We start from the raw sequence: 21,433 nt of genomic DNA on the forward strand, positions 1-21,433 counted from the left end.
GCCTGCGGCCACTAATCCCGGGGTTAGCCAGCCATGTGGACGAGATTTCTCAGAAATCTCGGCCACATGGGACGGCGAATTCGCCGCGGCAAAGCCGACAGAAGCCGGCACGGCTTCGGCGGCCGCATCATGTTCATTTTGTTTCTTCTTCCACTGCTGCCGTGCTCTTCTCTATGGGAGTGTCGGCTGCAGTGGAAGAGCGAGCGGCCAGGCCGCTTCAAGTGCCGCGGGTTTGGAAGCAGCGCTTTTCCCGGCGGAAATTTTGCAGTTTTTCGCTGCGGCCAAACCGCGAGATTTCCACAGGGAATCCGGCATGTAAGAACCCAGCCTTACAGTTTAAACTTTGGATTACATCCTAAAGTCTAATTAGCGACAAAGATCATTGCTTATATATTGTGTAGATTGATGTGCATATTTCAACTTCTTTTCAACTTGGACTTCGACACGTTGTCCCGTGAATGACACGGATCATCAAGAAGTAATCGTTCGTGAAGTATCTACAACTCAATAGGCTGCCAAAAGGCGATAAAGGCTGCTAACACACCTGTCAGCAAATGTGCCTGAGGCCAATAGGCTGCCATAAGGCAATAAAGGCTGCTAACACACCTGTCAGCAAATTTCCTGAGACCAATAGGCTGCCATAAGGCAATAAAGGCTGCTAACACACCTGTCAGCAAATGTGCCTGAGGCCAATAGGCTACCATAAGGCAATAAAGGCTGCTAACACACCAGCCAGCAAATGTGCCTGAGGTCAATAGGCTGCCAAAAGGCGATAAAGGCTGCTAACACACCTGCCAGCAAATTTCCTGAGACCAATAGGCTGCCATAAGGCAATAAAGGCTGCTAACACACCTGTCAGCAAATGTGCCTGAGGCCAATAGGCTGCCATAAGGCAATAAAGGCTGCTAACACACCTGCCAGCAAATGTGCCTGAGGCCAATAGGCTGCCATAAGGCAATAAAGGCTGCTAACACACCTGCCAGCAAATTTCCTGAGACCAATAGGCTGCCATAAGGCAATAAAGGCTGCTAACACACCTGTCAACAAATTTTTGAAAATTCACGGGGAAATGGGTCTAAGTCCAAGTTGAAAAGAAGTTGAAATATGCACATCAATCTACACAATATATAAGCAGTGGTGTTATATGCTTTTTAATGAATCTTCAATAAAATATAAATATTTTCGAATAGCCTAGACTGTGAAGGGCTTAGTAATTGAGAATAGATTACTGCTTCTGTGACCAAGACAATTAAAAAAAACATCCAGTCCAAGCTTCTCACTGACCTGTAGCAATCGGCACCTCGGCTCCGGTGAACTGCAGAATACTTCTCTTTACTCAGTGTGTCTAGAACAGAATGTATTCTACAAGCTAATGATTAACCCCTTGGCCTGTAATCTTAATATGACATATTATCTCTGTGTGTCCAGTCTCTGTGTGTTTATGTAATAGCAGCCCCTTCGCTGCAAACATTTTTGTTTTTCAATGAGCCATCACCCAGCAGTGCAGCATAAGATTATGTAACACGTTTGCTGTGAATTCATAATAGATGGAAAAAATCCAGTGATCTGAGTGCATTTCAATGAGGCCTGGTCATCTGTACCACTCTAGTCGGGGTCAGAGGTGGATGTCAAGAATTGTTCTGATGAACAGGCACAGTTCCATCAACATTCCATTTCACTTTCCGTGCCGGCTCCTCGGTTGTGCAGAGCGCACCAATAGCAGAAGCCCTTAAACCTGTCACCCCACAGCTTTGTCAGCCTTTCAGTGTGCTAGGCTCAATCCTGTAGCTAAGCTGACCAATTGGAGCTGAGTCTGCGGCAACCAATTAGAAATAGCTGGTTGTCCGGCAGACCATTATTAGCTTGGTTGCAGGGCAGGTTAACTTAGTGGTTAACCCTGCTTGCCCAGGACAATTTAGAAATGTCGCCATATTGGGCAAAGTGCTTTGTAGGACACATTTATGGGCCACTACACATCTCAAATTGCAGCACAGTAGAAGATCACTCTCTCTCACTCACCCTGATCCTAGTATCTGAGGAAGGCCCTGCTAGCTCCCCTTTGGTCAATCTCTCCAACAGGTACTTGTTGTAACCCGACCCCTTTCTTTGGAAGGGGAGGTGAGGTGCCTGAGGTGGTGGCAGGGTCTAAGGAAGGTTCTGATCCTCTGTCTTTGGGGGTTGCAAAGCCCTCAAGAGGAAGGGGGGAGGCAAGCCCAGTGTCAGCAGACAATGACCTCAATAAAGTTACAATGGATACAACTATTCTGCTTAAGAGGGCAAATTATTCATCAGAAGTAGGCTAATAGGCATAATAGGAAAAAAGTCATTTAATGTGATCACTCATGATGGCGTCACTCCTCCCGTTGACACTAGGGACCATTAATGGTACTAGCATTAGGTTAGTTGCAGATAGATTTACGACCTTTGATTTTTTTAGGCCACATTTAAACCACCATTTTATTTTTGCAAGAGACCAAGCTGCCACATTTGGTGCCCATGCAGAAGGTAAAGCAGTAATGGAGGCACGGGTCTTCCTATTGGTCCCTTGCAGCCAAGCTGTATAGCTTAGTAGCAGTCCTTTTTAAGACTTTACAGGTTGAATGCAGAAAAGTGATCAAATTAGAAATGGGGATGTGCCTGATCTTAGATGTTCTCATTAAGGGACAAGAGGTCCCCTAACATCTGGAGGCCCCATAGTTAGTGCGATCAGAAGGATCCAGCCTTTTCTATTTACAAGATGACAGGTGGTACAAGATTACTTTGTTTCTCTTGATCAGGACAATGACGCTGTGTCCGAGTTCTGAGCGAAAATATGTTGTATCCTTCAAGCCTTGTATTTTAATGTTGTGTATCATCCCACCAAATTTCCATGATGCTTATGACATCATATTTCTCTTCCTGTGTTAGGGGCCCCAATTCCCCTTGTTTGTTTCCCATGCTCTAAGCATTTGTATTGAAACATTTTAGTTTGTGATCAGTGTCTCTTGTACCTCTACTTTAAATCTGATTTCTTTTGTCTTTCTTTTTCACGTCTAATAGCAAGGTTCTCAAATGTATTAATTAGCTATATATTTTTTTGCCTGGACTTTCACTTCCATTCCCATATTGTTCTTGTTTAACGATCTTCTGATGAGTGTAGCAAGGCGCCTGCCAAATATACTATATTTACAAAAGTATTTGGACACTGCATGTTTTTCAGAAAAAGTGCTTCATTATTCCATTTAGTAACGTGCATGCCCTCCTTTTGCTTGTATTACAATGGTAACACGTCGAGGCAGACTTTCCACAAGTTCTCTGTAAGTCTGGGCAGGAATAGCCGCCATTCCTTGTGCAAGGCTATGAGAAGATATTATTGTGAAGATGGGTGTGGATGGCGGTGTCGTATCCGTCGCTCCAGTTCGTCCCACAAGTGCTCGATTGGATGAATGGTTATTACAAAATGAGCAGCCCTTTATTTTACCTATGCCCTTCCCAGCATACCATTTGTCAAACTCAGTATTTGCATATTTGCTGATTTCCTGCAGTGTCCAAATACTTTTGTCCATATGGTGTATATGCTTACCTGTTTTTTTAAGATGCAACCCATCTCCAGAAAACAGTCCATAATATAGGTCATTCACTCCATGGTTTAGAAATCTAAATCTTTGCTTATGGCACCACTGACGTAGCCAGTTGTTCAACTCAAGACTCCTGTTCCATCTTTTTATTCAATAGCCATACACTGGGAGGATGGATGAGAAGCAATGGGATAAAACTGAAAGGGAGAAGACACAGATTAGATATTAGAAAAAACTTTCTGACAGTGAGGGGGATCAATGAGTGGAACAGGTTATCATGGGAGGTGGTGAGTTCTTCTTCAATGAAAGTGTTCAAACAAAGGCTGGACAAATATCTGTCTGGGATTATTTAGTGAATCCGGCACTGAGCAGGGGGTTGGACCCGATGACCATGGAGGTCCCTTCCAACTCTACGATTCTATGATACTACACCCTAAACTTATATAGACCCCAGCCTAGACGAAATAAAGATACCACAAATCCTAAACTTGGAGTCAACACACACCAGACCCCCAAAATAAATGCTGAGCCAAAACCAGACCTCTAAACTAATGTGGTATTGATGTATTCGTAATGACCCAGAAAGAAACGTTTGTATATTTAACCCGCACAGTGCATGCCATGAAAAAAAATGGCTAAAAATAGTCACTTTTGCCTATCTTGCCTCATAAAAAACAGAATAGAATGTGATCAAAACATGGCATGGATCAACCAGTGGTACTATTAAAAATCATACTCGCAAAAACATAAAAACCTCACATAACACCATTGACGAAAAAAATGTTAGGGTTCTTTGAATGCAACAGTGAACAAATTATTTCTTAATAAAAAGTGTGAAAGTGTTGCACACAAAAAACCTATATAAATTTGTTATTGGTGTAATTGAACTGGCCTGCAGAATTAACCATATTATTTATACTGCATAGTGAATACTGTTAAAAATAAAAATGAAAAACATGCGAGTGCAGCGTTCCGTAGGGTGACCCCAGACACAAGGCACACGTTGAGGAGCTGGAAGGGTGGAGTGGTCACTTGTCACGGTGGCACTTACCAGGCTCCCTCCCGGAGGGACACACATAGCCTCGGCCAGAGCAGCACTGAGCCCCTACGATAGGGATGCCCAATAAACTAGAGCACTATATAGTAAAATAAAAAAGTTCCTGCGCTCCTTTTTGGATCCAATTTCATCAGGGAATGGAGTTACCAACGCAAAGATAGATATAAAAGTCCTCCTTTATTCCATATAATCAAGTGCAACGCGTTTCATCGCATATAGCGACTTTCTCAATTACAGTTTTAAAAAACACACTAATTTAACATATATATACACACATATAATCATATCTCCTTATGTCATTTACCTTATTACTCCTCCCTCCTCCTAACATGCGGGTCATTCTGCTGTTGTGCCGGCGTCCTGGTCCGGGTCGCTTACGTGACGTATCACGTGTGCTTACGTAGCGCGATGATGTCATTACGCTCGCGGCGCTCCGTTACGGCCGGCGGAACGCACAGGAGAAAGAGTTGTCCTTGCTTACTGCCATACCTGACTAAACGGCATATTGTTAAAGCGCGATGACGTCATCACGCTTCACAGCACCTAATTACGGCGCCTGCGCTGTCCTGATATATATATTATTTTCAATAAACTAGAGAACAGGGATAGCGGATGTCACGGGTGACGCCACCATTCCGTTACCCACCGCTATAACCCTCGGAGGTAAATAAATGGAGGCGCAAACCGAAGTAACGTACCTCAGGTCCCTGGGAACAGTCAAGGCCTGGCAAAAACTTTACTGGAACAACTTCTTGTATACAAGGCACAAATGACAATGATTTGCAGTGCAGGTATCAGACAGACTTGACAGTACCTCTACCTGGTGATCCAAGACTTCAGGGCGTCCGGATTTGAAAAGCAAATGGGTATACCCCTACGCAGTAATCCCAGACTTCAGGACGGACGTGTAGGAAAAGATGAATAAAGAGTACCTCTGCACTCGGCCTTGGAAATGGCACCTGCTTCTTCCTCACGCTCTCTTTTTTCAATTAGGGCTCACTCCTTTTTCATCTCTGGAACATACACTCTCAGGGAACCTCTCTTTTTCCTCCATGCTAGGTGCCCTCTTCTCTGGGTATTTCCTGTGAAACTCCTGTGAGCCTTAGAGCATGTACATTTTTCTCCGGCTCCCAGGAGTTCTTCTCTGGACCATATCCCTGCCACTTCACGAGGTACTATAATTTACCTCTCTTGTCCAGAGTCCAGTACCTCAACACATTATTGTTGACGACCCTGATAAGATACCATATCCTGGCTGTTGTAATCCTCATTTTTTTCTTACGGACTAGGACCCATCTGTAATTTTTAATATACACTTTAATAGGTGTACTTTTCGGCTCTGCAGTTTCAGGGTCTATATAACTGCAGATACCGAAAAGGGGGTGTTTTGGTGTTTTCATCACTAATTTTGTTTGAGTTATGTTTGTTTTTGGAGTCTACCAGTTTTAAGATAATTAAAATTTAGGAGTAATTTCAGTGAAATAAATGAGAATATGTCTGATTCCTCTGCCCTAGCGACTCTCTAGTTTAAGCACTTCGAGTCGACATGCCTTAGGAACACATAGTTGGCATTCTCATCTCCAAAGTCCATTTTTGAAATAAAGCTTCACATCCTTAGAAAGACAACTCAAGAAAGGGTAATTTTCGTATCCTCCCTTAAACTTTTTAGTAGGTCTTCAGAGCAGAGTCTCTCTGATAATTCTGGAATAGGGGGTAGAGATTCTTGAGCATAATCTTACTTAACTCCCTATAATCGATATATAAATTTTAGTCCAGGTATTCTCGGAGTACATTCAACTCCCGTTCTGAAGGATTTTAGATAGAGATGAGCGAACGTACTCGTCCGAGCTTGATGCTCGCTCGAGTATTAGGCTACTCCAGATGCTCGTTACTCGAGACATGCACCACACGGTTACTCGAGTCAATTCCATTTCCTTCCCTGCATGTTTTGCGCCATTTTCTGGCCAATAGACATGCAGGGAAGGCATTACAACTTCCTCATGTGACGTTCCAGCCCTATCCCACCCCCCTGCAGTGAGTGGCTGGTGAGATCAAGTGACCGCCGAGTATTTAAAGCAGTCCTGCCCATGGCTCGCCTTGGACACACGCTGGCAGAGATTAGGGAGAGTGCTGCTGGTGCTATAGGGAGAGTGTTAGGCTACTGTTTGCGTCTGCAAGAACCCCAACGGTCCTTCTTTGGGCCATATCTTACCGTGTGCATTACTGTTGTGGCTGCTAGGAGCAGTTTTGCACCACTTTTTTTTTCATCTTGGGCTCTGCAGACTATTGCGTTCTCAGTCTGCAGCCAATTATACAGAGTATAGGGGAAGTATTGGTGAGGCAAGGACAGTGCTAGTGTAGAATCCTGTCAACAAGTACCCCCAAAAAGCTCCTGCTTAGGGCTACCTGTGACCGTGTGCATTACTGTTGTGGCTGCTGTGAGTTGTAGTGGCTCACTATTAGCCAGCTTGGCCTTTCTGCAGGCAAGCGTATAATTTTTTCGGCCTACAGTGTGCGTTACAGTACCGCTGTCAGCCTCCAAGTGCAGGCCAATAATTGCCTAATTTTTTACACCGCTCTGTGCGTCCCGTCAACGTTCTGCACAGCGTACGACCACAGCCGCTGATAGAGGGAAAGACATATACACGCTATCTGGGCTGCTGTTTTTTTTTAAAAAAACTGAAAAAAAAATCCTCCTTAGGGCTACCTGTGACTGTGTGCATTACTGTTCTGGCTGCTGGGAGTTGTAGTGGCTCACTATTAGCCAGCTAGGCCTTTCTGCAGGCAAGCGTATAACTTTTTTGGCCTACAGTGTGTGTAACATAACCGGTGTCAGCCTCCAAGTGCAGGCAAATAATTGCCTAATTTTTTACACCGCTCTGTGTGTCCCGTCAACTTCCCGCACAGCGTACGGCCACAGCCGTTGATAGAGGTAAAGACATATACACGCTATGTAGACTGCTGATTTTTTTTTTTTAACTGAAAAGAAATTCTCCTTAGGGCTACCTGTGACCGTGTGCATTACTGTTGTGGCTGCTGTGAGTTGTAGTGGCTCACTAATAGCCAGCTTGGCCTTTCTGCAGGCAAGGGTATAATTTTTTCGGCCTACAGTGTGCGTTATAGTACCACTGTCAGCCTTCAAGTGCAGGCCAATAATTGCCTAATTTTCTACACCGCTCTGTCTGCTCTATTCGAAATACACCATGCTGAGAGGTAGGCGTAAGCCTAGAGGACGTGGCCGTGGACGCGGGCGAGGACATGGAGGTCCAAGTGAGGGTGTGGGCACAGGCTGAGTTCCTGGTCCAGGTGAACCGCAGCCGGCTGCTGCGGGATTAGGAGAGAGGCAAGTTTCTGGGCTCCCCAGCTTCATATCACAATTTATGGGTCCACGTGGTAGACCTTTATTACAAAATGAGCAGAGTGAGCAGGTCCTGTCGTGGATGGCAGAAAATGCATCCAGCAATGTATCGACCACCCAGTCTTCTATGCCATCCACTGCTGCAACTCTGAATCCTCTCGCTGCTGTTCCTCCTTTCTCCCAGCCTCCTCACTCCATGAAAATGACACATTCTAATGAGCAGGCAGACTCCCAGGAACTGTTCTCGGGCCCCTGCCGTGATTGGGAAAAAATGGTTCCTCTCCCACCTGAGGAGTTTGTCGTGACCGATACCCAACCTTTGGAATGCTCCCGGGGTCCGGGTGAGGAGGCTGGGGACTTCCGGCAACTGTCTCAAGAGCTTTCGGTGGGTGAGAAGGTTGATGATGATGAGACACAGTTGTCTATCTGTGAGGTAGTAGTAAGGACAGTAAGTCTGAGGGAGGAGCGCACAGAGGATTCGGAGGAAGAACCGCTGGACGATGAGGATGGTGGACGAACCGCTGGACGGTGACTGACCCTACCTGGTTCGCTAAGCCAACTGAGGACAGGTATTCAGAGGGGGGGGCAAGTGCAGCAGCAGGACAAGTTAGAAGAGGCAGTGGGGTGGGCAGGGGTAGAGGCAGGGCCAGAGCGAAGACTCCCCCAACTGTTTCCCAAAGCACTCCCTCGCGCCAAGCCACCCTGCAGAGGCCTAGGACTTCAAAGGTGTGGATGTTTTTCAGTAAGAGCGCGGATGACCGACGAACAGTGGTGTGCAACCTGTGTCGCGCCAAGATCAGCCGGGGAGCCACCACTACCAGCCTCACCACCACCAGCATGCGCAGGCATATGATGGCCAAGCACCCCACAAGGTGGGACAAAGGCCGTTCACCGCCTTCGGGTTGCACCACTGCCTCTCCCCCTGTGCCCCAACCTGCCACTCAGATCCATGCCCCCTCTCAGGACACAGGCACGAGCGCCTCGCAGTCTGCACTCACACCCTCACCTCCGCTGTCCTCGGCCCCATCCAGCAATGTCTCTCAGCGCAGCGTTCAGCTGTCGCTAGAGCAAGCATTGGAGCGCAGGTGCAAATACGCCGCCCCGCACGTGCACGCTCAAGCATTAAATGTGCACATTGCCAAATTGATCAGCCTGGAGATGCAGCTGTACAGGCTTGTGGAAACGGCGGCTTTCAAAAACATGATGGCAGCAGCGGTCCCGCGCTACTCGGTCCCCAGTTGCCACTATTTTTCCCAGTGTGCCATCCCAGCCCTACACCAGCACGTCTCCCGCAACATCAATCGTGCCCTCACCAACGCGGTTACTGGGAAGGTCCACTTAACCATGGACACGTGGACAAGTACTGGCCGGCAGGGCCACTATATCTCCCTGACGGCACATTGGGGGATTTTGGTGGAGGCTGGGACCGAGTCAGAGCCTGGGACCTCACACGTCCTACCCACACCCAGAATTGTGGGTCCTTCCTCGGTTCTGGTATCTGTGGCGGTCTATGCCACCTCCTCTAAACCCTCCCCCTCCTCCTCCAACAATGAAAACATTCTTGGCAAATGCTTTCGCTTTGGTCAGTCTTGCGCCGGTCCAAGAATTTTACCTCTAGTGGTACAATACGAATGCCCCCGGCCGTCCCTCTTAATCATGGCCCCAGTTCCGAAAACCAACAAAATAGAACCGGGGTCCTATTCCATTATTCCTAGCTGAAGCATTCAGCCGACCCCCGATATAAGGAGAACCTTTCCACTCTTATTCCCGAAGAGGAAAGGGGTTCGAGAGTGATGCAATACCACAGGGCCCTGGTGGACAAACTGATGGTAAACTTCTCATCTGACAGCGCTAGCGGCAGAAGGCGCAGTTCCGAGGGCCAAGTAGCAGGGGAGGCGCGGAGATCAGGCAGCATGTTCAGCGCAGGCAGGGGAACACTGTGCAAGGCCTTTGCCAGCTTTATGGCTCCCCAGCAAGACTCCGTCACCACTCCCCAGTCAAGGCTGAGTTGGAGGGAGCACTGTAAAAAGATGGTGAGGGAGTACGCAGCCGATCGTACCGCCGTCCTCCGTGATGCCTCTGCTCCATACAACTATTGGGTGTCAAAGCTGGACACGTGGCACGAACTTGCGCCGTATGCCCTGGAAGTGCTGGCTTGCCCTGCCGCTAGCGTCTTGTCAGAGAGGGTGTTTAGTGCAGCTGGGGGAATCATCACGGACAAGCATACCCACCTGTCAACTGACAGTGCCGACAGGCTTACACTCATAAAGATGAACAAAGCCTGGATTTCCCCAGACTTCTCTTCTCCACCGGCGGAGAGCAGCGGAACCTAAAGATTCTTTTCGCTGCAACCGCAGATAAAAGCACTCTTCTCTGTCACCGGTAAAACGGGGCATTTAGCTTTGTCAATCTGTCTCTGACATTAGTCCTCCTCCTGCTACTCCTCCTCCAGAAACAACATGTCATTGCGCTGAACGGCCAATTTTTCTGCAGCCTCAAAAGGCTCATCTACATCTACCAATGTTTTTACAATTTTTCTAAGTTTCAAAAGTATTGGGACTGTAACATGAACCAATTTTTCCAACAGGGCTGTCTCCAGGCTCTGTTACAAATTAAGCAACAGTGAGCTGTATCTTAAAATTTTTTTTATAGGTTTCACCTGCCCCCTCGGTTGATAAATTTTTCAGAGGTACACTTGTACTATTGGTACACAAATTTTCGGGGCCCACGCCTACGCTCTTATCCATCTAATTTTTTCGGCCTTCGCCTACGCTCATGGTATCCCAATGTTTCAGAGGTTGGCTTATACTATTGCTACAGAAATTTTACTGGGGTCTGCCTGCCTGCCTATACTTATGCTACAAGAAGGTTACAGGGGTCTGTCTATACTGCTGCCACTTACACGTTACAGGGGTCTGCCTATACTTCTGCCACGTAAATCTTACAGGGGTCTTCCTATATGGCTGCCACAAGGATGTTACTGGGGTCTGCCAATACTGCTGCCACGTTAATGCTACAGGGGTCTGCCTATACTTCTGCTACAGAAATGTCACTGGGATCTGTCTATAGTGTTACTACAAAAATGTTACAGGGGTCTGCATATACTTCTACTACAGAAATGGTGCTGGGGTCTGCCTATACTGCTGTTACAGAACTGATACAGGGGTCTGCCTATACTGATGCTACATATATATACTGGGGTCTGCCTATACTTCTGCCACATAAATGTTACTGGGGTCTGCCTATACTTCTGCTTCTACTGTGTGTTGCAGCCATGGTTTAACGTGCACCTATACATTTCTATTGGGATATATTTCCAATGGGTAGTGCAGACCCCTTTTTTCCTTTCTGTACAAATATTGTGAAGTTTTGGCTGCCTTCACTGGGTCGTGCACACCTGCCGCCCATTTACCTCCTGTCCCTCCTATTGGAACATCTATATGGTATCCTACCCTCCCTGGTTTTATTTGCAGGCTTAGTCCCAAGAGAGGAGTATTTATAAAGGTAGGAACTCAGCTTTCCCAGGTTAAGATATCCACTTGGTATTAATGTTAGGATTAGAGATGAGCGAGCACCAAAATGCTCGGGCGCTCGTTACTCGGGATGAAATTTTCGCGATGCTCGAGGGTTCGTTTCGAGTAACGAACCCTATTCAAGTCAATGGGCATTTTTGTATATCGCTGATGCTCGCTAAGGTTTCCATTTGTGAAAATCTGGGCAATTCAAGAATGTGACGGGAACGACACAGAAACGGATAGGGCAGGCGAGGGGCTACATGTTGGGCTGTATCTCAAGTTCCCAGGTCCCACTATTAAGCCACAATAGCGGCAAGAGTGCCCCCCCCCCTCCCAACAATTGTTACTTCTGAAAAGCCCTCATTAGCAATGCATACCTTAGCTAAGCACCACACTACCTCCAACAAAGCACAATCACTGCCTGCATGACACTCTGCTGCCACTTCTCCTGGGTTACATGCTGCCCAACCCCCCCCCCCCCCCCCCCTGCACAGCCCAGTGTCCTCAGCGCGCACCAAATTGTCCCTGCGCAGCCTTCAGCTGCCCTCATGCCACACCACCCTCATGTCTATTTATAAGTGCGTCTGCCATGAGGAGAAACCGCAGGCACACACTGCAGAGGGTTGACACGGCTAGGCAGCGACCCTCTTTAAAATGGGCGGGGCGATAGCCCACAATGCTGTACAGAAGCAATGAGAAATCCAACCCTGTGCCACCTCCATCTGGAGCTGCACACGTGGGCATAGCAATGGGGAACCTATGTGCCACACACTATTCATTCTGTCAAGGTGTCTGCATGCCCCAGTCAGACCGCGGTTTTTTATAAATAGTCACAGGCAGGTACAACTCCGCAATGGGAATTCCGTGTGCACCCACAGCATGGGTGGCTCCCTGGAACCCACCGGCTGTACATAAATGTATCCCATTGCAGTGCCCTGGACAGCAGAGCTAATGTCAGATTAAATGCAGGTGGGCTTCGGCCCACACTGCATGCCCCAGTCAGACTGGGGTTCTTTAGAAGTAGACACATGCAGTTACAACTCCGTGTGGACCGACAGCATGGGTGGGTGCCAAGAAGCCACCGGCGGTACATAAATATATCCCATTGCATTGCCCATCACAGCTGAGGTAATGTCATGTTTAATGCAGGTGGGCTTCGGCCCACACTGCATGCCCCAGTCAGACTGGGGTTCTTTAGAAGTGGACACATGCAGTTACAACTCCGTGTGGACCGACAGCATGGGTGGCTCCCTGGAACCCACCGGCGGTACATAAATATATCCCATTGCAGTGCTCAGCACAGCTGATGTAACCTCAGCTTTAATGCGGGTGGGCAAAAAATTAATTGGATTACACTATAGGCGAGGGCCCCCAAAAATTGGTGTACCAACAGTACATTGCCCATGCCCAACCAAGAAGGCAGGTGAAACCCATTAATCGCTTTGGTTAATGTGGCTTAATTTGTAACTAGGCCTGGAGGCAGCCCAGTTAAAATAAAAATTGGTTCAGGCGCAAGTTTCAACGCTTTAATGAGCATTGAAACGTATAAAAATTGTTTACAAAAATTATATGACTGAGCCTTGTGGGCCTAAGAAAAATTGCCCGTTCGGCGTGATTACGTCAGGTTTCAGGAGGAGGAGCAGGAGGAGGAGGATGAATATAATACAGGTGCTCCCCGACTTGCGAACAGGTTCCGTTCCGGGAGCCTGTTCGCAAGTCCGTTTTGTTCGCAAGTCGAACAAATGGTAGTATGGAGCGGGATCGCGGGTGGATCCCGCTCCATACAACGTCGGGTGCAGGCTGTTCTTACAGCGGGCACCCGGCGGCAGCAGTTCCGACGAGCCGCGCCGCTTGTCGGAACTGTTAACACTTTAAATACCGCTCTGACAGCGGTATTTAAAGTGTTAACAGTTCCGCCGAGCGGCGCGGCTCGTCGGAACTGCTGCCGCCGGGTGCCCGCTGTAAGAAACAGCCTGCACCCGACGTTCAGGGGGCCCGTACAGCGTCCCACGATGAGATCGCGGGACGCTGTGTGGTTGCTAGGCAGCCGGGGACCTCCTGAAAGGCCCCAGGGCTGCCTATGCAGAGTGCCCATCAAGCGCACGGCTTGATAGGCGCTCTGCATAGACAGCCCTAGGGCCTTTCAGAAGGCCCCCGGCTGCCCAGCAACCGCGATGTGACTGGACAGGCGTCTATCAGGCTTGATAGAAGCTTGTCCGGTCCCTGCACAGTACGATGTAATGCCATAGCATTACATCATACTGTGCAGGACAGATAGTTCGTATCTAGCGAAATTCGTAACTCGAATGTTCGCAAGTCGGGGACTATCTGTACACAGATTGATGAAGCTAAAAGGTCCCCGTTTTTGATGGTGATAGAGAACGATGCTTTCATCCGCGGGTGCAGCCTACGTATTGTTTAGGTATCGCTGCTGTCTGCTGGTGGAGAAGAAAAGTCTGGGGAAATCCAGGCTTTGTTCATCTTTATGAGTGTAAGCCTGTCGGCACTGTCGGTTGTCAGGCGGGTACGCTTATCCGTGATGATTCCCCCAGCCGCACTAAACACCCTCTCTGACAAGACGCTAGTCGCAGGACAAGCAAGCACCTCCAGGGCATACAGCGCGAGTTCAGGCCACGTGTCCAGCTTCGACACCCAGTAGTTGTAGGGGGCAGAGGCGTCACGGAGGACGGTCGTGCGATCGGCTACGTACTCCCTCACCATCCTTTTACAGTGCTCCCGCCGACTCAGCCTTGACTGGGGAGCAGTGACACAGTCTTGCTGGGGAGCCAGAAAGCTGTCAAAGGCCTTAGAGAGTGTTCCCCTGCCTGTACTGTACATGCTGCCTAATCTCCACGCCTCCCCTGCTACCTGGCCCTCGGAACTGCGCCTTCTGCCACTAGCGCTGTCGGATGGGAATTTTACCATCAGCTTGTCCGCCAGGGTCCTGTGGTATAGCATCACTCTCGAACCCCTTTCCTCTTTGGGTATGAGAGTGGAAAGGTTCTCCTTATACCGTGGGTCGAGCAGTGTGTACACCCAGTAATCCGTAGTGGCCAGAATGCGTGTAACGTGAGGGTCACGAGAAAGGCATCCTGACATGAAGTCAGCCATGTGTGCCAGGGTACCTGTACGCAACACATGACTGTCCTCACTAGGAAGATCACTTTCAGGATCCTCCAACTCCTCCTCCTCCTCAGGCCATACACGCTGAAAGGATGACAGACAAGCAGCATGGGTACCCTCAGCAGTGGGCCAAGCTGTCTCTTCCCCCTCCTCCTCATGCTCCTCCACCTCCTCCTCCTCCTCCTCAACGCGCTGAGATATAGACAGGAGGGTGCTCTGACTATCCAGCGACATACTGTCTTCCCCCGCCTCCGTTTCCGAGCGCAAAGCGTCTGCCTTTATGCTTTGCAGGGAACTTCTCAAGAGGCATAGCAGAGGTATGGTGACGCTAATGATTGCAGCATCGCCGCTCACCATCTGGGTAGACTCCTCAAAGTTTCCAAGGACCTGGCAGATGTCTGCCAACCAGGCCCACTCTTCTGTAAAGAATTGAGGAGGCTGACTCCCACTGCGCCGCCCATGTTGGAGTTGGTATTCCACTATAGCTCTACGCTGCTCATAGAGCCTGGCCAACGTGTGGAGCGTAGAGTTCCACCGTGTGGGCATGTCGCACAGCAGTCGGTGCACTGGCAGATTAAACGGATGTTGCAGGGTGCGCAGGGTGGCAGCGTCTGTGTGGGACTTGCGGAAATGTGCGCAGAGCCGGCGCACCTTTCCAAGCAGGTCTGACAAGCGTGGGTAGCTTTTCAGAAAGCGCTGAATCACCAAATTAAAGACGTGGGCCAGGCATGGCACGTGCGTGAGGCTGCCGAGCTGCAGAGCTGCCACCAGGTTACGGCCGTTGTCACACACGACCATGCCCGGTTGGAGGCTCAGCGGCGCCAGCCAGCGGTCAGTCTGCTCTGTCAGACCCTGCAGCAGTTCGTGGGCCATGTGCCTCTTCTCTCCTAAGCTGAGTAGTTTCAGCACGGCCTGCTGACGCTTGCCCACCGCTGTGCTGCCACGCCGCGCGACATCGACTGCTGGTGACGTACTGCTGCTGACACATCTTGATTGCGAGACAGAGGTTGCGTAGGAGGAGGAGGAGGGTGGTTTAGTGGAGGAAGCATACACTGCCACAGATACCACCACCGAGCTGGGGCCCGCAATTCTGGGGGTGGGTAGGACGTGAGCGGTCCCAGGCTCTGACTCTGTCCCAGCCTCCACTAAATTCACCCAATGTGCCGTCAGGGAGATATAGTGGCCCTGCCCGCCTGTGCTTGTCCACGTGTCTGTTGTTAAGTGGACCTTGGCAGTAACCGCGTTGGTGAGGGCGCGTACAATGTTGCGGGAGACGTGGTCGTGCAGGGCTGGGACGGCACATCAGGAAAAGTAGTGGCGACTGGGAACCGAGTAGCGCGGGGCCGCCGCCGCCATCATGCTTTTGAAAGCCTCCGTTTGCACAAGCCTATACGGCAGCATCTCCAGGCTAATCAATTTGGCTATGTGCACGTTTAACGCTTAAGCGTGCACGTGCGGGGCGGCGTACTTGCGCTTGCGCTCAAACACTTGCGCTAGCGATGCCTGGACGCTGCGCTGAGAGACATTGGTGGATGGGGCCGAGTACAGTAGAGGTGAGGGTGTGGGTGCAGGCCAGGAGACGGTAGTGCCTGTGTCCTGAGAGGGGGGTTGGATCTCAGTGGCAGGTTGGGGCACAGGGGGAGAGGCAGTGGTGCAAACCGGAGGCAGTGAACGGCCTTTGTCCCACCTTGTGGGGTGCTTGGCCATCATATGTCTGCGCATGCTGGTTGTGGTGAGGCTGGTGGTGGTGGCTCCCCGGCTGATCTTGGCGCGACAAAGGTTGCACACCACTGTTCGTCGGTCGTCTGCACTCTCAGTGAAAAACTGCCAGACCTTTGAGCACCTCGGCCTCTGCAGGGTGGCATGGCGCGAGGGGGCGCTTTGGGAAACAGTTGGTGGATTATTCGGTCTGGCCCTGCCTCTACCCCTGGCCACCGCACTGGCTCTTCCAACCTGCCCTGCTGCTGCACTTGCCTCCCCCTCTGAAGACCTGTCTTCAGTAGGCTTAGCAAACCAGGTGGGGTCAGTCACCTCATCGTCCTGCTGCTCTTCCTCCGAATCCTCTGTGCGCTCCTCCCTCGGACTTACTCCAATTACTACTACCTGAGTGATAGACAACTGTGTCTCATCATCATCGTCCTCCTCACCCACTGAATGCTCTTGAGACAGTTGCCGGAAGACCCCAGCCTCATCCCCCGGACCCCGGGAACTTTCCAAAGGTTGGGCATCGGTCACGACAAACTCCTCCAGTGGGAGAGGATTCGGAACCATTGCTGCCCATTCTGGGTAGGGGCCCGAGAACAGTTCCTGGGAGTCTGCCTGCTCCTCAGAATGTGTCATTGTAATGGAGTGAGGAGGCTGGGAGAAAGGAGGAGCAGCAGCCAGAGGATTCAGAGTTGCAGCAGTGGACGGCGCAGAACTCTTGGCGGTCGATAGATTGCTGGATGCACTTTCTGCCATCCACGACAGGACCTGCTCACACTGCTCATTTTCTAATAAAGGTCTACCGCGTGGACCCATTAATTGTGAGATCTGGGGACGCCAGAAACGTGCCTCTCTCCTAATCCCGCAGCAGTCAGCTGCGATACACCTGGATCAGGAGCTCGGCCTGTGCCCACACCCTGACTTGGGCCTCCGCGTCCTCGCCCGCGTCCACATCCTCTAGGCCTACCCCTACCCCTCAGCATGGTGTATTACCAGTAGTGCAGAAACAGAACGCTGTAATTAAATGTGCCGCTTATTGGCCTGTGGTTGGAGGCTGACTTCGCTTACGGAACGCACAGCAAAGCCAGGAAAGAATTTTGCGCAAGCCTGCTGTAACACTTAGCTGGCTGCGTATTAATTAGGACTACTACGCCCAGCAGAGATGCAGTACAGTCAGGACGGTCACAGGCAGCCCAAATATATTTTTTGTCCCAAATTTTTTTGGAAAAGCCCACTGCCTATATAGACAGTATACGTCTTTCACCTTTTTCACTGTCCCTGCCTCAGCACTACTGGCCCTATACTATGTAAAATTACTGCAGACTGAGGACGCAATGCTCTGCACGGCCGATATACAAAAAAAAATGTGCAACACTGCAAAAAGCAGCCTCAACAGTACTGCACACGGTCAGATGTGGCCCTAAGAAGGACCGTTGGGGTTCTTGAAGCCTAAAATAACTCCTAACACTCTCCCTATAGCAACTCCAGCAAGACAGCACTTTCCCTGAACTATGTCAGAATGCATCTGTGGCGAGCCGCGGGAGGGGCCGATTTATATACTCGGGTGACACCTGATCTCGCCAGCCACTCACTGCAGGGGGGTGGTATAGGGCTTGAACGTCGCAGGGGGAAGTTGTAATGCCTTCCCTGTCTTTCAATTGGCCAGAAAAGCGCGCTAACGTCTCAGAGATGAAAGTGAAAGTAACTCGAACATCGCGTGGTACTCGTCTCGAGTAACGAGCATCTCGAACACGCTAATACTCGAACGAGTATCAAGCTCGGACAAGTACGTTCGCTCATGTCTAGTTAGGATCCATCTGAGAGCTTGGTCACCTGGACGTTGGTAGATGGGCCAATGTAATTTGATCAAATTATATACTAAGAACCTTGCATTATTTAATGTGGTTAGATTATAGGTATGTATACCTCTGATAGTAAATTTATTTTGCGTGCTGTTGCCATTTTTGGTTTCTGCTTCTACTGTGTGTTGCAGCCATGGTTTAACGTGCACCTATACATTTCTATTGGGATATATTTCCAATGGGTAGTGCTGACCCCTTTTTCCCTTTCTATACTTCTGCCACATAAATGTTACAGGAGTCCGCCTATACTTCTGCTACAAGAATGCTACTGGGGTCTGCTCATACTTCTGCCACGTAAATGTTACAGGGGGTCTGCTTATACGGCTGCTACAGAAATGTTACTGGGGTCTGCCTATACTTCTACTACAGACATGTTACAGGGGTCTGCCTATGTTTCTGCAACATAAATGTTACAGGGGTCTGCTTATACTGCTGCTACACAAATGTTACAGGGGTCTGCCTATACTGCTGCTACATAAATGTTACTGGGGTCTGCCTATACTGTTACTACAGAAATGTTACTCGGCTCTGTCTATACTGTTACAACAGAAATGTTACTGGGATCCGTCTTGACTGTTACTACTGAAATGTTACAAATACTGGGCTCTGCCTGTACTGCTGCTACTGAAATGTTAAGGGGTCTGCATATACTGCTGCTACACAAATGTTACAGGGGTCTGCCAATACTGCTGCTACATAAATGTTACAGGGGTCTGCCTAAACTTCTGCTAATGAAATGTTACTGGGGTCTGTCTATACTGTTACTACAGAAATGTTACTGGGGTCTCCCTAGACTTCTGCAACATAACTGTTACTGGGGTCTGTTTATACCTTTGCTACAGGAATATTACAGGGGTCTGTGCATACGATGAGTGCACTAAGTCTTTCCATCGCGGTGTTCTACTTATCTGGCCCCCCAAAATACCCGACTGACTAGGGCATGGATTGTGGGCCGAGGCCAACATGTGTTTCCTCTCACATAAGCTCAGCTATCCGGGGCACTGCAATGGGATTTCTTTATCTACCATCTGTGTGTTCCTGCTAGCCACCCATGCTGTGGGTGCACACAGACTTGCCACAGCGGAGTTGTACCTGCCTGGCACTTTTTTAAAAAACCCAGAATGTCTAGGGCATGGACTGTGGGCCGCAGCCAACATGTGTTTCCTCTCATGTAAGGTCAGCTATCCGGGGGAACTGCAATGGGATTTCTTTATGTACTGTCTGTGTGTTCCTGCTAGCCACCCATGCTATGGGTGCACACAGACTTCCTATTGAGGTGTTTTACCTGTCTGTCGCCAAAACACTGACAGACTTAGGTAGGGTGCAGAGTGCAGATGGTTTACCCCTTGCGTTGTCGATGAGGTATCCGACACCCAAATAGAATGAGTAGTGTGTGGACACATGGAGTCCCCATTACTATGTCACTCGCAGCACCTTGGGCCACACAAGGTGTTTGCTGTGACAGAGGCTGACCCAGGGCCCGCTCACATACTTCCCACACCGAGTATTGCTGCATTGTGGAGATGTGTAGAAGTGCTGGGTTGGCAGCTGAGTCCCCTTTATGCCCACGTTTGCAGGTCCTGACGGAGGTGGCACAGGATTGGAATGAAGATCGAATGTCAATTTCTCATCAATTCTCTACAGCATTGTGGGCTATCGCCCCCCTTCCCCTTTTTAAAGAGGGTCGCTGCCTGGCCCTGCCAACCCTCTGCAGTGCGTTCCTCCTCATGGCAGATGCACTTATAAATAGACATGAGGTTGGTGTGGCTATGAGTCCAGCGTGTGGCATGAGGGCAGCTGAAGGCTGCGCAGGGGCACTTTTGTGTGCGCTGCGGACGCAGGGTCATGCGGGGGGGGGGGGGGTTGGGCAGCATATACCCCAGGAGAAGAGGCAGCGGTGTGTCCCGCAGGCAGTAATTGTGCTTGGTTGGAGGTAGTGTGGTGCTTAGCTAAAGTGTGCCTTGCTAATGAGGGTTTGTCCGAAGTGAAAATTGTTAGGGGGGGGTCCACTCTTGCTGCTATTGTGAATTAATAGTGAGACCTGGGAACCTGAGATGCAGCCCTGCATGTTGCCCCTCGCCTGCCCTATCTGTATCTGTGTCGTTTCCATCACTTTCGTAGGTTTTGAAGATTTGCACAATTGAAAACCATAGCAAGCATCGGCAATATACAAAAATGCTCGAGTTGCCCATTGACTTCAATGGGGTTCATTACTCGAAACGAACTCTCGAGCATCGCGGAAAGCTCGACTCGAGCAACGAGCACCAGAGCATTTTGGTGCTCGCTTATCTCTAATTGTAGATCCACCCGAACAGAATTGAAGCATCGGGGAGCAACTCCACAGGGCAATAATATGGCCAATGAGGTGACAGCTGATCAGCTTTCTTCTTGCTGCAGACATTCCTGAACGTCTGTTAATGTCATTGGTTTAGGGGCGGATGATGTCATCTTGCAGTTCTTTTTACAGTACTCTGAATGGAAGGTAATGGTCCTTGATTCCCAGTTGATAGAGAGATAGAAGCTTATTGTTTCTTGATGGTCGGATCAAATGAAGGAGGCGGGTAGCGTTGTCAGAAGGAAGGCCAAAGATTAGTATCAGAAGGTCTGAGTTGAATAGCAGAGGAGCAGGTCGAAGTGGAGCTTGAACAACGACTAGTGGAGCACAATAATCATGAAGAGAAGGAGTGTCATGGACAGGCTTTTATAGGAAGTCCCAATTTGTGGCTAGGTGTGCCTAAGACAGGGAGGTAGGAACTCCTAGTCGTCTCATGTGGTATGTAACATCTCTCCTGATTATGTTCAACTTATTCCCCACAACATTGGGAAGAACAGGTTGTATACCTGGGTCCAGAGAAATTCTGGCAAAATGCAGGTAGATGAATAAAGGGGGTAGATATGTTTTGATCAGGGTAACTCTTTCCCGGAGAGTCAAAGACTAACACATCCACTAATTCAACTTCTGAGTGGCACAATTCAGCACACCACATCCCCACTGTAGGACATGAAGAACATGATGTTGGCATATGCTCCCCCCATCAGAGTGGCCCCAGACACCACCCGGTCCATTCTGATTCTAGCTACAAGTCCACGATCAATCCTCCTAAGGAAGGGATCTATCATAAACACATACAACAGGGGACTTAGAGTACCGCCCCGATGGACACCAGACCCCACCTGAAAAGGGTGGCCAAGCTAACTGTTAACCAGTGGGAGAGCCTCAGCTCCAACAATACTGTGTTCAAAGCCAAAAAACAAAC

The 21,433-nt window shown here is 49.4% G+C and overlaps 1 protein-coding gene across 1 annotated transcript in view; it reads right to left on the reverse strand.

Moving 5' to 3' along the window:
- Nucleotides 1-1,333, reverse strand: part of LOC136578524 (cytochrome P450 2C39-like) — a 68,356-nt gene extending 67,023 nt beyond the window's left edge. The window contains exon 1 of the mRNA XM_066578651.1: nt 1,285-1,333. The gene's annotated coding sequence lies outside the window, so the exon portion shown is untranslated. The remainder of the gene's footprint in view (nt 1-1,284) is intronic.
- Nucleotides 1,334-21,433: the final 20,100 nt, after the last annotated feature.

This window comes from Eleutherodactylus coqui, chromosome 9 (genome assembly GCF_035609145.1).
Source record: "Eleutherodactylus coqui strain aEleCoq1 chromosome 9, aEleCoq1.hap1, whole genome shotgun sequence".
In the NCBI taxonomy this organism is placed as follows: Eukaryota; Metazoa; Chordata; class Amphibia; order Anura; family Eleutherodactylidae; genus Eleutherodactylus; species Eleutherodactylus coqui.